This window comes from Rana temporaria, chromosome 3, assembly GCF_905171775.1.
Source record: "Rana temporaria chromosome 3, aRanTem1.1, whole genome shotgun sequence".
NCBI lineage: Eukaryota > Metazoa > Chordata > Amphibia > Anura > Ranidae > Rana > Rana temporaria.
Genome location: NC_053491.1, coordinates 292,161,692 through 292,175,576, shown reverse-complemented (window position 1 = coordinate 292,175,576; position 13,885 = coordinate 292,161,692). Strand labels below are relative to the sequence as shown.

The 13,885-nt window shown below is 46.4% G+C and overlaps 1 protein-coding gene across 2 annotated transcripts in view; it reads left to right on the top strand.

Annotated features, from left to right (window-relative positions):
- The first annotated feature begins 2,182 nt into the window (after positions 1-2,182).
- The window catches only part of LOC120932399 (F-box/LRR-repeat protein 21-like), a 119,768-nt gene continuing 108,065 nt past the window's right edge, over positions 2,183-13,885 (top strand). For both annotated transcript variants that reach the window (XM_040344743.1, XM_040344741.1), the window contains exon 1: positions 2,183-2,243. The gene's annotated coding sequence lies outside the window, so the exon portion shown is untranslated. The remainder of the gene's footprint in view (positions 2,244-13,885) is intronic.

Sequence of the window (13,885 nt, the reverse complement as noted above, 5' to 3'; positions counted from 1 at the left end):
CCCCTCCTGTCACACTCTGCCTCCTTCTGCCCCCTTCTATCAACTCTGCCCTCTCCTTTCACACCCTGCCCCCTCCTGTCACACTCTGCCCCCTCCTGTCACACTCTGCCGCCTTCTGCCCCCTTCTGTCAACTCTGCCCTTTCCTTTCACACTCTGCCCCCTCCTGTTACACTCTGCTCCCTCCTCTCACACTCTGCACCCTCCTCTCACACTCTGCTCCCTCCTCTCACACTCTGCACCCTCCTCTCACACTATGCTCCCTCCCGTCACACTCTGCCCCCTCTTGTCACACTCTGCTCCCTCCTGTCACACTCTGCTCCCTCCTGTCACACTCTGCCCTCTCCTTTCACACTCTGCCCCCTCCTGTCACACTCTGCTCCCTCCTCTCACACTCTGCACCCTCCTGTCACACTCTGCCCCCTCCTGTCAAACTCTGCCCCCTCCTGTCACACTCTGATCCATCCTCTCACACTCTGCTCCGTCCTGTCACACTCTGCCCCCTCCTGTCACACTCTGCTCCCTCCTCTCACACTCTGCTCCCTCCTGTCACACTCTGCTCCCTCCTGTCACACTCTGCTCCCTCCTCTCACACTCTGCACCCTCCTGTCACACTCTGCCCCCTCCTGTCACACTCTGCCCCCTCCTGTCACACTCTGATCCCTCCTCTCACACTCTGCTCCGTCCTGTCACACTCTGCTCCCTCCTGTCACACTCTGCTCCCTCCTGTCACACTCTGCTCCGTCCTGTCACACTCTGCTCCCTCCTCTCACACTCTGCTCCCTCCTCTCACACTCTGCTCCCTCCTCTCACACTCTGCTCCCTCCTCTCACACTCTGCCCCCTCCTGTCACACTCTGCTCCCTCCTGTCACACTCTGCCCCCTCCTGTCACACTCTGCTTCCTCCTGTCACACTCTGCTCCCTCCTGTCACACTCTGCTCCCTCCTCTCACACTCTGCCCCCTCCTCTCACACTCTGCTCCCTCCTCTCACACTCTGTCCCCTCCTCTCACACTCTGCTCCCTCCTGTCACACTCTGCCCCCTCCTGTCACACTCTGCTCCCTCCTGTCACACTCTGCTCCCTCCTGTCACACTCTGCTCCCTCCTCTCACACTCTGCTCCCTCCTGTCACACTCTGCTCCCTCCTCTCACACTCTGCTCACTCCTGTCACACTCTGCCCCCTCCTGTCACACTCTGCCCCCTCCTGTCACACTCTGCTCCCTCCTGTCACACTCTGCTCCCTCCTGTCACACTCTGCTCCCTCTGCCCCCATCCTGTCACACTCTGCCCCCTCCTGTCACACTCTGCCCCCTCCTGTCACACTCTGTTCCCTCCTCTCACACTCTGCTCCCTCCTGTCACACTCTGCTCCCTCCTGTCACACTCTGCTCCCTCCTGTCACATTCTGCCCCCTCCTGTCACACTCTGCTCCCTCCTGTCACACTCTGCTCCCTCCTGCCACATTGGGATACTGATGTAAAGAAGACTACTAATGTAAAGGGAGATTTGAAAGAGGGACTCTTGATTTAAGGAGGGCTCCTGATGTAAAGGGGCCCTTGATGTTAGAGGAGTTACTGATATAAAGGGTCCCTGCTGATGTGAGGGAGAACTCTGATGTGAAGGGGGGAGCTCCTGATGTAAAGGGGGACTCTGGCCTAATAAGGGGACCATTGATGCTCAGTACAGTAATATCATCAGGGGACACCACACGCTGACGGCTTGTTTAAGCTGTCTACTTTGTGTTCTTTCTCCCCTTTACACTAGTTGTAAAATGCAACGTGCTGACGATGCGGTTAATTTTCCCCGTCAGTGCGCCCACTGCTATAGGTCCAACCCACGTCTGCCATATGCAGTTCCCTCCCTGATCTCTGGCGACTAATTACAGCCAGCCAGAGCGGGAGATGTGCTCTCTGTGCTCCTATATTCCCCATACATCGGAACACACAAGACTTGGATAAGAACCAGGGGAACTAAATGCATGCACGTTTAAGTATGTACCCCACGCGGCATACAGTGGGCAGATGGGATTGCTCCGGTCCCTCCAGATCCCTGGGATCCACTTCGGTGTTTCCTTGTGATCTAGGTGATTGGAGCGATCCCAAGGATTTTCCCCCCTCCCCCTGCTAGCAGGAGTGTGGTAAGGCAGTTCTCCCTATATTAAGCACACTTTCACACTCTCTCCTCAGCAGCACACCTCTCTATAGGAGAGGTACTAAGAGGAGAGACGTTTCCCCTAAACTGAAGGTATGTCGGTACAGGAAACTTTTCCTGTCTGTTTTTTTAACTTTGGACTTCTCCATTTGCTCTGTACACTTACACACTGGTTTGTTGTATCTTTGCCTAGATCCCTGCTGATCTTGGATTTGAATTTCCCTCTATATTTAGAGGTGCTTTGCGGGCCCTTCCATCATCCCGGCATCTGTATACATTATATCCATGGACTAGTGAGATATATTACCTCACCTTCACCTTTTTGGCATTCTCACAACATTAGCGTTTTTCTATTTTTCTATTTTGCTAAGCAACTTAACACACTCCCAGTTCTATCCCATTTTTTTTCCTCCCCTGGCACCTCCCCCCCTCCATTCCCCATTCTTTGCCTCTCTTTAGGGCCTACTTCCATTGAGTGTCCACCACCATCATGACACACAACAAGCTACTTTTGTACACTTAGTAATCATGTCGCCTAATTTTCAGTTTTTAAAAGAGAGTGAACTTTTTTATTTATTTTTTTTGGGCACTTTTATCAGGGTGTTGAGCAAGTGACTCCATCCTGGACCCATGTTACTGTGCATATACCATAAACTGAAAAAGTACCAGAATTTCAAAGGTGACAAATCAACACTCACAACATTTTTATGTATAATAAAATGACAATTGTATTGTATTACAAAATATTAAAAACAGCACTATCATAGTATTGATCTTTATACCATCACAGAAAATCCATGCGGCTTCAGCACTGTTGCAGTAACTTCAGCTCTACGTGTTACACAAAAATATGACTTCCTCAGGAGTCTTATGATTATTGCATGAGATATCACTATATCTCACAAGATCTCACTATATCACTATTTTCTTAAGGTAATGTGTCAAATGAATTTGCTCCCTTTCTAATCACTGTGTTTGTTCAGATATGAATTTAAACTGTTGTATGTGTACATATTATTGTCCTTCCTATGTTTACTGATATCTTCCTAGGTTGACCCTGTTGATGCACAAGCTTTCTCATTTATTTGGCACTTCTTAGCACCCCGGTACAACATTCTTTCAAATGTTCTATAATATGTCTATGTAAAATGGCTACTCCCTGTCATTACACCCTGTTCCAAAAAGCCTTTGATTGGCTATCATAATGATCAATAACTGTGCTGTCTGCCCCTGTGTTTTCTTTCTCTCTGAATGAAGGGAGAGATGCATTGGGGGTTATTTACGAAAGGCAAATCCACTTTGCACTACAAGTGCAAAGTGCACTTGGAAGTACAGTCACTGTAAATCTGATGGGTAAATCAGAAATGAGGGGATCTCTGCTGATCCAATCATGTGCAAGCTAAAATGCTGTTTTTTTTTTTTCCTTGCATGTCCCCCTCGGACCTACAGCGACTGCACTTCCAATTGCACTTTCAATGCACTTTCAAGTGCAATTTACACTTGAAGTGCAAAGTGGATTTGCCTTTAGTAAATAACCCCCATTGCATCCCTCTCTCCTTGCAGGGATAAAGAAACAAACACAAGTGTGTAAAAAAATATAAAAACTTGCCTTTAGTAAATAACTCCCTTAGTGTCAGTATGTTTTAGGTAGGATAAAAAAAAGCAAAATGTGCACATTTGTTTCTGGGCTGTACTATGGGTACATGCAACACTAACACCCAAAAATATGTGGTATCACTGTAATCATCACGAACAGGGAAAACAAATTGGGTTGTTCTTTGGAGGTAGGTTATGATAGTAGCAAAAAAATTACAGCAAAATTGTTTTGTGCCAGGTTTCCTTTGATAATAAAAAAATTAATCAGGAGATATCCATTACCATTTACCACCAAATGCAAGCACAACTTGTTTTGAAAAAAACCCAAGGTATAATCCACCTGAATGCACATAGTACGATTTTACTAACACATGTCGAAGTTGCAAAATTGTGTTCAGGCATTAACCTTTATTTTACCCTCAGGCAAGAAGGGGTTAAAAAAGATGCTCCACTTCTTTCACCAACATCTCAGGGGGTCTTTCGCCCCATGAAAACGTCTGAAGCATACGTAGACTGTAGGACGGATACAGGGATCATTGGTATCCCTTTTCTGCCTATACCAGTCTGAACAGGTGAACAGTCTGACAACTGTCATCAACGTAATTATGGCATCCTGTAGCTCCCGAGCAAGGGCACAAATGGATCATGCTAGGGTGGATCTGCTTCCATGCCTTGCGCTCTCAGTAACAAAGAAGAAGAGGGTCATTAAAAGGGGACTATAATGATCACCAGATAATTAAAGACTTTTAAAGACTTTTAAATATCAACAATGTTGAGCTCTAAGAAAAGCAAAGTAGCCCTGAACTTTAAAATGTATATTTAATTTTTTTAAATCCACTTGACCTAAGCTATTGGCATGGGCTTGCACAAGGTGCACTACTGTACTGTGTACTGATCCGCATACCTGTGCCAGGAAAGTTCTGAGAGGACAAAACTTGTAGTGAAAGAGCCTTCGTCTCTCAGCATCACCATCAGTAGTGTATCGCAATGTGTCAGCATCTATTCTCTAAATGATTGACCTCACCACTCTCTCTGAACTTTCACTTTATGGAGAACTATTAAAAAAAAATGACTAGTCAAATCTACAAGTGTTTATTTTTATCACTATTATTCCTTTATTTTAGCTTTTTGAAATATACAAATGCAGCGGTTTAGAAATTGGAGAAAAGGTTTAGCACTGGGAAACACTTTTTTAAAGAAACAAAGTCCATTTTATATACAACTATATAGATCAGACCAAAATGAGGGACACATGAGGAGGAAAGAGGGACAGAAGGTTCCAAAGCAGGGACAGTCTCTCGAAATCAGGGACAGTTGGGAGCTATGCTAATGGTACATTTGTCTAATGGCCATTAATTTGAATAGGGCATTTACACAGACCCCTATTGTAAAGAAGGCATTTATACTGACGAATATTTTGAATGTCCACCAATGTAAAAAAACATTGACACTAACTATCAGGAAACTTTTTTAGGTAGAGGTTCTTCACTGAGAATTTTTGGGAAGAGGTGACGGGGCTCAACAAAATAGGAAATAAATAAATGAATAGTAAGTTAGCAATATCCTAAGCAAAATACAATTCCCTGTTATTTTCATGTGGACTCCTTTCAAATTGTATTTTAAAGTGGAGTTCCACCAAAAAGTAGAAAACTTCCGCTTTAAGGACTCGTCCCCAGCTCCTGATGGTGAAACTGAGCTTTTGGGGGAAGGGGGGAGTGGGAACATAATTTTGACAGGTACCTGCAGCCACCTCTGTTCCGGTCGCCTTAGGTAATTGGAAATTAAAGTTCTCCCTCCTCCCTCCGAAGTCTTCTGGGACACCAACCAGGTCCTAGAAGACTTCGAGAATAATCACAGAGCTAAGCGCCTGCTCGTGCATGAGCAGTGGGCACCCGGCTGTGAAGCCACAAGATGTCACAGCTGGGTTCCCATAGTAGAGATGCCGGCGCTGCTGAGGGAGGAGAGAGGAAGAAAATTGCTGGGGTGAGTGCACCACTGGACCGTGGAACGGGTAAGTGAGTGTTTATTCAGAGTTTATTAAACACACAAATGACTGGAACTCCACTTTAAGTAAGATTAAAAAAAAGTGGTGTGTTTTGTATTTTTTCTTTTTTTCCTTTTTTTTGTGTCTCTGCTTGAAAAATTCAATACAACACTGTAAAATCCCATAATGGGGAAATCTGCAATTGGTTTATGATGACAGTGTTGTGAATAGGATTGTGTAGCCAACTCACACAAATCGTCATTAAAGATCTTTTTTTAGAACTTCAATAATCTCTGTGTATAATATATGCCCCTTGTTTCTGGAAATAGGATGCTGAGGCTGCCTGCATATCTTTATAAAGCATGACACACTGACCTACTTTTAGCTGCCTGATGAAATTCATTCTTCAGACTAAGAGCTTGATCTGCTTCATTAGATTAACTGTGCTTTGTCATACTCCGTGGGAGTGCCCGCTCATGTAAATTAAGTCATTTTATTAAGAGCCTAGGCAGGAAAAACCTTGCTCTATAATACTTACCTGGTTTCTATAATAAGGAGAAGAGCTATGTGCAAAGTGCACTAGTCCACAACATCACCAAGCTCAATCATCTTTAAATATCCTGGACGCTTGTCAAGTAATGAGGGTGAAATCTGTGCAATGTTTTGTACATTGTCGTTGTGACCCATAGCAATCCGTCCAATTTTAGTACATTGCATTCTAAGTGAGAGTGGGATTATAGTGAATTACTACAGGCTGCTTCACTTTCTACATCAACACTGCTATTTGGCTTGGTTGACAGTTCGATAAAGCTGGCCATAGAAAGTATTACCAAGTTGGATGGGCAGTGAGGCATCTTCCCAAAGTAAATTGTGTTGCTGAGGCCCTAAGAGTACACTCACTCTGGTAGTTATCAATCCTTGGTCCAGTCCATTTGTTCAGTGTGCAGGGGCGGACTGACAACTCATGGGGCCCCCGGGCAACAGGAGATCATGGGGCCCCCTGTGTCCCCGCCCACAGTCAAGCCACACCCTTACAAAGCCCCACCCCCAGCTTGCCCTGCGGGGACGCCTCAATTCTGGGTTGAACCTGATATAAACAGTGCACAGGGGGCAGCAGGGCAGAGCATTCGGTAACGGTGGCAAAGTATAGAATTCAGCAGGTCATAGCACAGGGGGTCAGGGGGGCACAATATGTGTGTGTGGAGGGCAAGAGGGCACACTACATGGAGAGTAGCAGGACACATTATGGAGCATACCAGGGAACATTACAGGTTGGGGGGGGGGGGGGGCACAGTAGGACACATTACATGGGGGAGCAGCAGGGAACATTATAGGGCACATTACATGGAGGGAGGCAGAGGGGCACAGCATGGAACATTACATGGGGCAGGAGGGCACATTATGGGGTACAGCAGAGTATATTACATAGGGGTATGAGGGCACATTATGGGGCACAACAGTGCACATTATGGGGCATATTACATGGGGACAAGAGGGCACATAATGGGACACAGCAGGGCATATTACACAAGGGCAAATTAAGGGGCACAGCAGAGCACATTGGGAGGGATAAAATCTCATATTATGGGTCACGGCAGGGCACATTATGAGGCAGAGCAGGGCATATTACATGGGGGCAAGAGGATACATTATGGGGCACAGCAGGGGATATTACATGGAGCAAACTAGTGTGAGTGCTATGAACCGTGCCTAGAAATGACTAAGAATGCTGAAAGAGGTGGTCCTGGGCACGGTTCACTTGTGGTCCAGTACGGTTCACTTTAGTGCAGGTGTAAGGGTCGGTTCACACAGCTGTGAATTCTATTGCGAATTTGATCCGTTGCGATTGCGCAAATCTGCAAGTCATTTTACTAACATAGTTTTCCATGAGTGCCGTTCACATCAATGCGTTGAAAATCTAAGCTGCATTAAAAAAGGGTCCTGTGCGAGTTTGATCCATGTGCGATGCGAATTCAGCTCTATAGACTGGCATTCCCTGAAATTGTGGGCGTGAATCGTGGCAAAATTGTGTCCGCGAAATCGCGGTAAAATCGTGCGATTTTGAAGTCGCAGTAGTGTGAACCAGCCCTAAACCGTGCCTGAGTACAGAACTCTCCACAGATTATTAGCTGCTAGGCTGTCTGAGGGCCTATCCAGAAGCAAGAGAGCAGTGCAGGGTTGGAATTGCGTCTTGCAGTCCAACCAAAAGTGACGGTTCTGCCGGCCGGAGAACCTGTCATGGTCGGAGGTAGAGGGGAAGCTGTCGCCAGGATGGGACTATCCACCTTATTACCAGGGACCCACAATGAGTAACTGAAGCAAATACCGGAGCAGCATTTTCACCAGAAAGAGACGGTGAGGAATCAGGAAACTTCAGTGCGAATCAAGCCAGGGACCCAGCAAGTAGAGGTGAAGCTTGCATGCAGAGCAGCCTTGTGTGTCAAGCTAGGGACCAAGTGGGCCAGCATGGGTGAAGCTTGAGAGGTATCTAGAGTGCCAAGCTAGGGACCCAGCAGAGAAGCAAGGGTGATGCTTGAGGAAGATACCACTGTGAAGATTGGAGGAACATAAGGGATTCAGTGGCAGTGAATAAGAATGTCTAGTGAGAGACCGGGAGCTCAGTGTATGGAAGAACTACAAGGAGAAGTTGTAGTGAAGCTAAAGGAACTGTTACGCTTTGTGTTATCAACTTTTAAAGACTGTTGCCATAGGAGACAGCATTCCTGCACGTGCAAATGTGACACTTTGCTAGGGGCCTTTACTTGCCTTATACAGAAATTACCAGTATACTGTGTCCAAAGTAAGAGTATTTATTCAGTTTGGGACATAATGTCTGCATATGCAGAGGAGAATGTGAAGACGAAACCAGTGGGCCCATATCGTATGTGATGTAGAGGCCTGATCTTTAAATTCAAATGTAAGATCTTCCATATGATAAATATGATCCACAACTTGCAGCCATTGTCTTATTGCTGGGACACTAGTCTGTTTCCAATATCTAGGTATGAGCGATTTAGCCACACTCAAAAGGTGCAGAGTGATTGACTTTTTATATCGGCCTACTGATTTGACTGTACAATTGAATAAAACAACCCATGGTTCATTAACATCAGATGAACCTTGCATCACTTTAATCCAGTATAATACAGATGACCGATAGGGGCGAATGAGTGGACATTGCCACTAAATATTAGTAAATATGTGCATGAGTGGCTACCGCACCGTAACCTCTCCAACATAGAGCAGAGGTGTCTGGAAAAGCTTTATGAAGAGCAGCAGGGGTATAGTGCCATCTGGGCATAAGTTTATAATTGATCTCTGTAACTTTAGAGGAGATGGAGGAAGTGTGTGCTAGTTTAAAGATGATGGAACATTGGTTATCCGTTAAAGGATATTGTAGATCCTTTTTCCAGCTTGTTAGAAAAGTAGGCCAATATTTGGGCTTTAGCAATAGTAAAGCTTTGTAGAGTAGAGAGATGATTTTCTGCGGAGATTGTGTGTAGGCACAGTATGCTTTCCAGTGGAGTTAGATCTGCGATAGTGTGTTTCGGTAGAAACTTAATGAACATGACAAGTTGTTGGTATCTTCATTGGTCTATAGAAGAAGTCCGCTAGCTCATAAGACATGATGAAGAAGAATAGGCTTTGTTTGGGGGATCCAAGTGCGGAATTGTGGATTTAGCTACCCCGGTGGAAAAATAGAGTGACCTGTTAGGTGCACCAAGGGTGGGCACCAATGTGTTATTATGTAACAATGTTGCTTAATCTGGTTATGTGATGATTCTTAATTATATAAGCCATACAAATTAAAAATGTGTATTTTATTAATTGCAGGTATGCCAACAATGTACTCAGTAAGATACATATACAGTATATTGTACATTCACATTTACGCTTACAATTAACAGGTCCCTAACTCACATTCATGCATATGCATACTAGGGCCAATTTACAAAGGAGCCGGTTAACCTACAAGCAGGTATTTGGAGTGTGGGAGGGAATCAGAGTACCTGGAGGAATCCCACACAGGCACAAGGAGAACATGCAATCTCTAGGCAGCTGGTGCCATGGTTGGCATTTAAATCAATGACCTTAGCTCTACCAGGCGGACGTGCTAACCAATTAACCACTGTGCTGCTGCAATAGTCTATAACTCATATTTAAAGCTGAAAAACATAGGAATTAATAGAGTTTTTTAGTGCAGAAGTAGGAACAGCCAAGAGTTTATTTTTTGTGGCAATACCTTGTATGTGTATATTATTTGTTATTTGTACCTGTAGTAGGGTCGAGAAACAATAGTCATTTGTTTTATTTTTTATTTTTATTCTACCCTGCATCCGGGGATGATCCTTAGCAGGCAATTGCTGCTTAAAGAGGAACTGCAGTCTGCTCACATAATTTGTAATAAAAACATATTTTCCATTTTGAAGCTTACCTCCAAAAATTTTGCGTATCACTTTATATATACTGTGATTCTGTACTTGCCAAATATGCTGCAGAAATCTCCCTCCACTGAGTCTGGCTGCATCTGCATTTAACTGTGGGCAGCTGAAGCTGCTGCCTGTTCACTTCCTGGATTTACACAGCTCTGCAGCCCTGTAGCTCTCATTGGCCCTCTTACTCATCCCCCTCCCTTCCTGGCAAACTCTCACGAGAGTGAGAGAGACAGAGCTGTGCATAATGTCATAAGCCTAGGCTAATGACCAGACAAGAAAGAGGAAGTGAGCTGTATAGAGATATCCAACTGCACTTGACCCTACTGCTGCCACCTGTCGGCCTGGGGCGGGACTCACTCCCCAGACAACGACAGTATGCACAAACAGTACAGCCAAAGCTGGAGCAGAGGCCCTAAATTTAACCAAAAAAACAGGTTCAGAGCCAACTACCTCTCTGAACTCCCTCTAAATTTACAATAGCACTGGCTCTGAAAATAGCCAGGTGCTACAACTGTATTATCGCATTCTCTCATATGCGTAAAGGCACAATTCAAGATTAATGACTGGTCACATGTGGTCAAGGTGCAAAAGGTATGTTTTTTTTAAAGACCGTGTGACCATACTGCTGCATGCTGTCACAAGAAGATGAAAGGCCAGAGTGGAGGGCCCTGCTATTATGAAGTTGACTAGAAACGATGAGAAAGATATTGGTGAGTAGGGATGAGCTTCGTGTTCGAGTCGAACCCACGTTCAAAACGAACATCGTATGTTTGATCGTTCGTCGAATAATGAACTGTATGGGCCGTTCGCGCCAAATTCGAGTGGCGTGTCACGGCCCATTATTCACTGCGGCATCGCAGTGCATTGATGGCTGATGATTGGCCAAGCATGCACTATGACCCGCATGCTTGGCCAATCACAGCTTGCAAAAAATGGAGAGCCATAATTGGCCAAAGCCAGGGTGGCTTTGGCCAATTATGGCTCAGGGGGTTTAGTACACGCCCCACCTTATAAAAGGCCACCTGCAGGTCGGCCTTGTGTAGTGTGTTGCGGAGGTTAAGAGAGAGAAGACAGAAAGAGAGAGAGAGTGTCATTTTTTGTAGGTAGATAGAGCAGGCAAGTTAGTCAGTTAAAGTTACAGTGTGTAGAGGATATATATGCATCCCAGGTGTTGTATATATATTTATACACTGTATAGTATAGCTAGATCCGCACTTCCTAATTTACTGGCAGGCAGGTGATTGTGCTAACTGCAGTATTCTCATGTGGTGTACTGCCTGTGTCCTCTGCAGTGTGCACATAAAGCTACGTGGTGTGTGTACTGCCTGTGTCCTCTGCAGTGTGCACCTAAAGCTACGTGGTGTGTACTGCCCATGTCCTCTGCAGTTTGCACCTAAAGCTACGTGGTGTGTGTACTGCCTGTGTCCTCTGCAGTTTGCACCTAAAGCTACGTGGTGTGTACTGTCTGTGTCCTCTGCAGTTTGCACCTAAAGCTACGTGGTGTGTGTACTGCCTGTGTCCTCTGCAGTGTGCACCTAAAGCTAGGTGGTGTGTACTGCCCGTGTCCTCTGCAGTTTGCACCTAAATCTACGTGGTGTGTGTACTGCCTGTGTCCTCTGCAGTGTGCACCTAAAGCTAGGTGATGTGTACTGCCCGTGTCCTCTGCAGTTTGCACCTAAAGCTACGTTGTGTGTACTGTCTGTGTCCGCTGCAGTGTGCACCTAAAGCTACGTGGTGTGTACTGCCTGTGTCCTCTGCAATTTTCACCTAAAGCTACGTGGTGTGTACTGCCTGTGTCCTCTGCAATTTGCACCTTAAGCTACGTGGTGTGTACTGCCCGTGTCCTCTGCAGTTTGCACCTAAAGCTACGTGGTGTGTACTGCCTGTGTCCTCTGCAGTTTGCACCTAAAGCTACGTGGTGTGTACTGCCGTGTCCTCTGCAGTTTGCACCTAAAGCTATGTGGTGTGACTGCCCGTGTCCTCTGCAGTTTGCACCTAAAGCTACGTGTTGTGTACTGCCTGTGTCCTCTGCAGTTTGCACCTTAAGCTACGTGGTGTGTACCTCCCGTGTCCTCTGCAGTTTGCACCTAAAGCTACATGATGTGTACTGCCTGTGTCCTCTGCAGTTTGCACCTAAAGCTATGTGGTCCTCTGCAGTGTGCAGGCCATTAGTATGTCTGGAGGGACAACATGGAGAGATAGAGAGTCACAAGCCGATAAAAGAGGGCAAGCAGGCTCTGCGTCTAGAGGCAACAGTGCTGGTCATGGACACGGTGCATCCTCATCAGCACGTGGCCGTGGGACACGCTCGTCCTTTTTTTCGGCAGCTGGCCGCGTTGAGCCGCAACATGCCTATGACTTGGTAGAGTGGATGACCAAGCCGTCCTCATCCTCCTCATCCTCTCTCACCCAGGCTTAGGCTACTCTGTCCGGCAAAGCAGCTGCCAAGGCGGCCTCTTCCATCTGCTCAATGGCATCAGTCACCGCTTCGTATGTACTGCCTGTGTCCTCTGCAGTTTGCACCTAAAGCTACGTGGTGTGTACTGCCTGTGTCCTCTGCAGTTTGCACCTAAAGCTACATGGTGTGTACTGCCCGTGTCCTCTTCAGTTTGCACCTAAAGCTACGTGGTGTGTACTGCCTGTGTCCTCTGCAGTTTGCACCTAAAGCTATGTAGTGTGTGTACTGCCTGTGTCCCCTGCAGTGTGCACCTAAAGCTATGTGGTCCTCTGCAGTGTTAAGGCCATTAGTATGTCTGGAAGGACAACAAGGAGAGCCAGAGAGTCACAAGCCGATAAAAGAGGGCAAGCAGGCTCTGCGTCTAGAGGCACCAGTGCTGGTTGTGGACACGGTACATCCTCATCAGCACGTGGCCGTGGGACACACTCGTCCTTTTTTTCGGCAGCTGGCCGTGTTGAGCCGCAACATGCCGAAGACTTGGTAGAGTGGATGACCAAGCCGTCCTCATCCTCCTCATCCTCTCTCACCCAGGCTCAGGCTACTCTGTCTGGCAAAGCAGCTGCCAAGGCGGCCTCTTCCCTCTGCTCAATGGCATCAGTCACTCCTTCCCTAGCGCCACCATGTCCTCCTGAGGAGTCCCCCGAACTGTTTGACCACAGTGTTGGGTACATGCTGCATGAGGATGCGCAGCGTTTTGAAGGCTCCGATGATGGTACACAGCTAGAGGAAGGCAGTAACGTAAGCCCAGAGAGAGAGGGGGTGCCCAAGAAGGACAGCAATCTGGCAGTCATGTTCCCCCAGCTGCAGCATACTGCCAGGTTTTCTACAGTGATGAGGAGGGAGGGGATGATGAGGTCACTGACTCTACATGGGTGCCTGATAGGAGAGAGGAGGAGGAGGAGGAGGCACATCTCCAACGAGGCAGGATGCCCTCCAGGGGCCAGCTTAGGGGCAGCACACCGACTGCATCACAACGCAGAGCTACGCATGTGCAGGGCGCTGATGTCTCTCAGCGTTATTCCAAAAGTTCTTTGGTGTGGGCCTTTTTTGAGACGAGTGCATCAGATCGCACCGCTGCTTTTTGCAACATATTGAGTGTGCGTAAATAAATTATGAAAAAAATCAATCAAAATAGGTAATGAAATATATACTCCAACTGAGAATAATAATATGTGGATAATACGTATAGGTAATTAATAACAGTCCTTAAATGATCTGAATTAATCACACCAAGGGTAAAAAACATATGTTTAAATATACC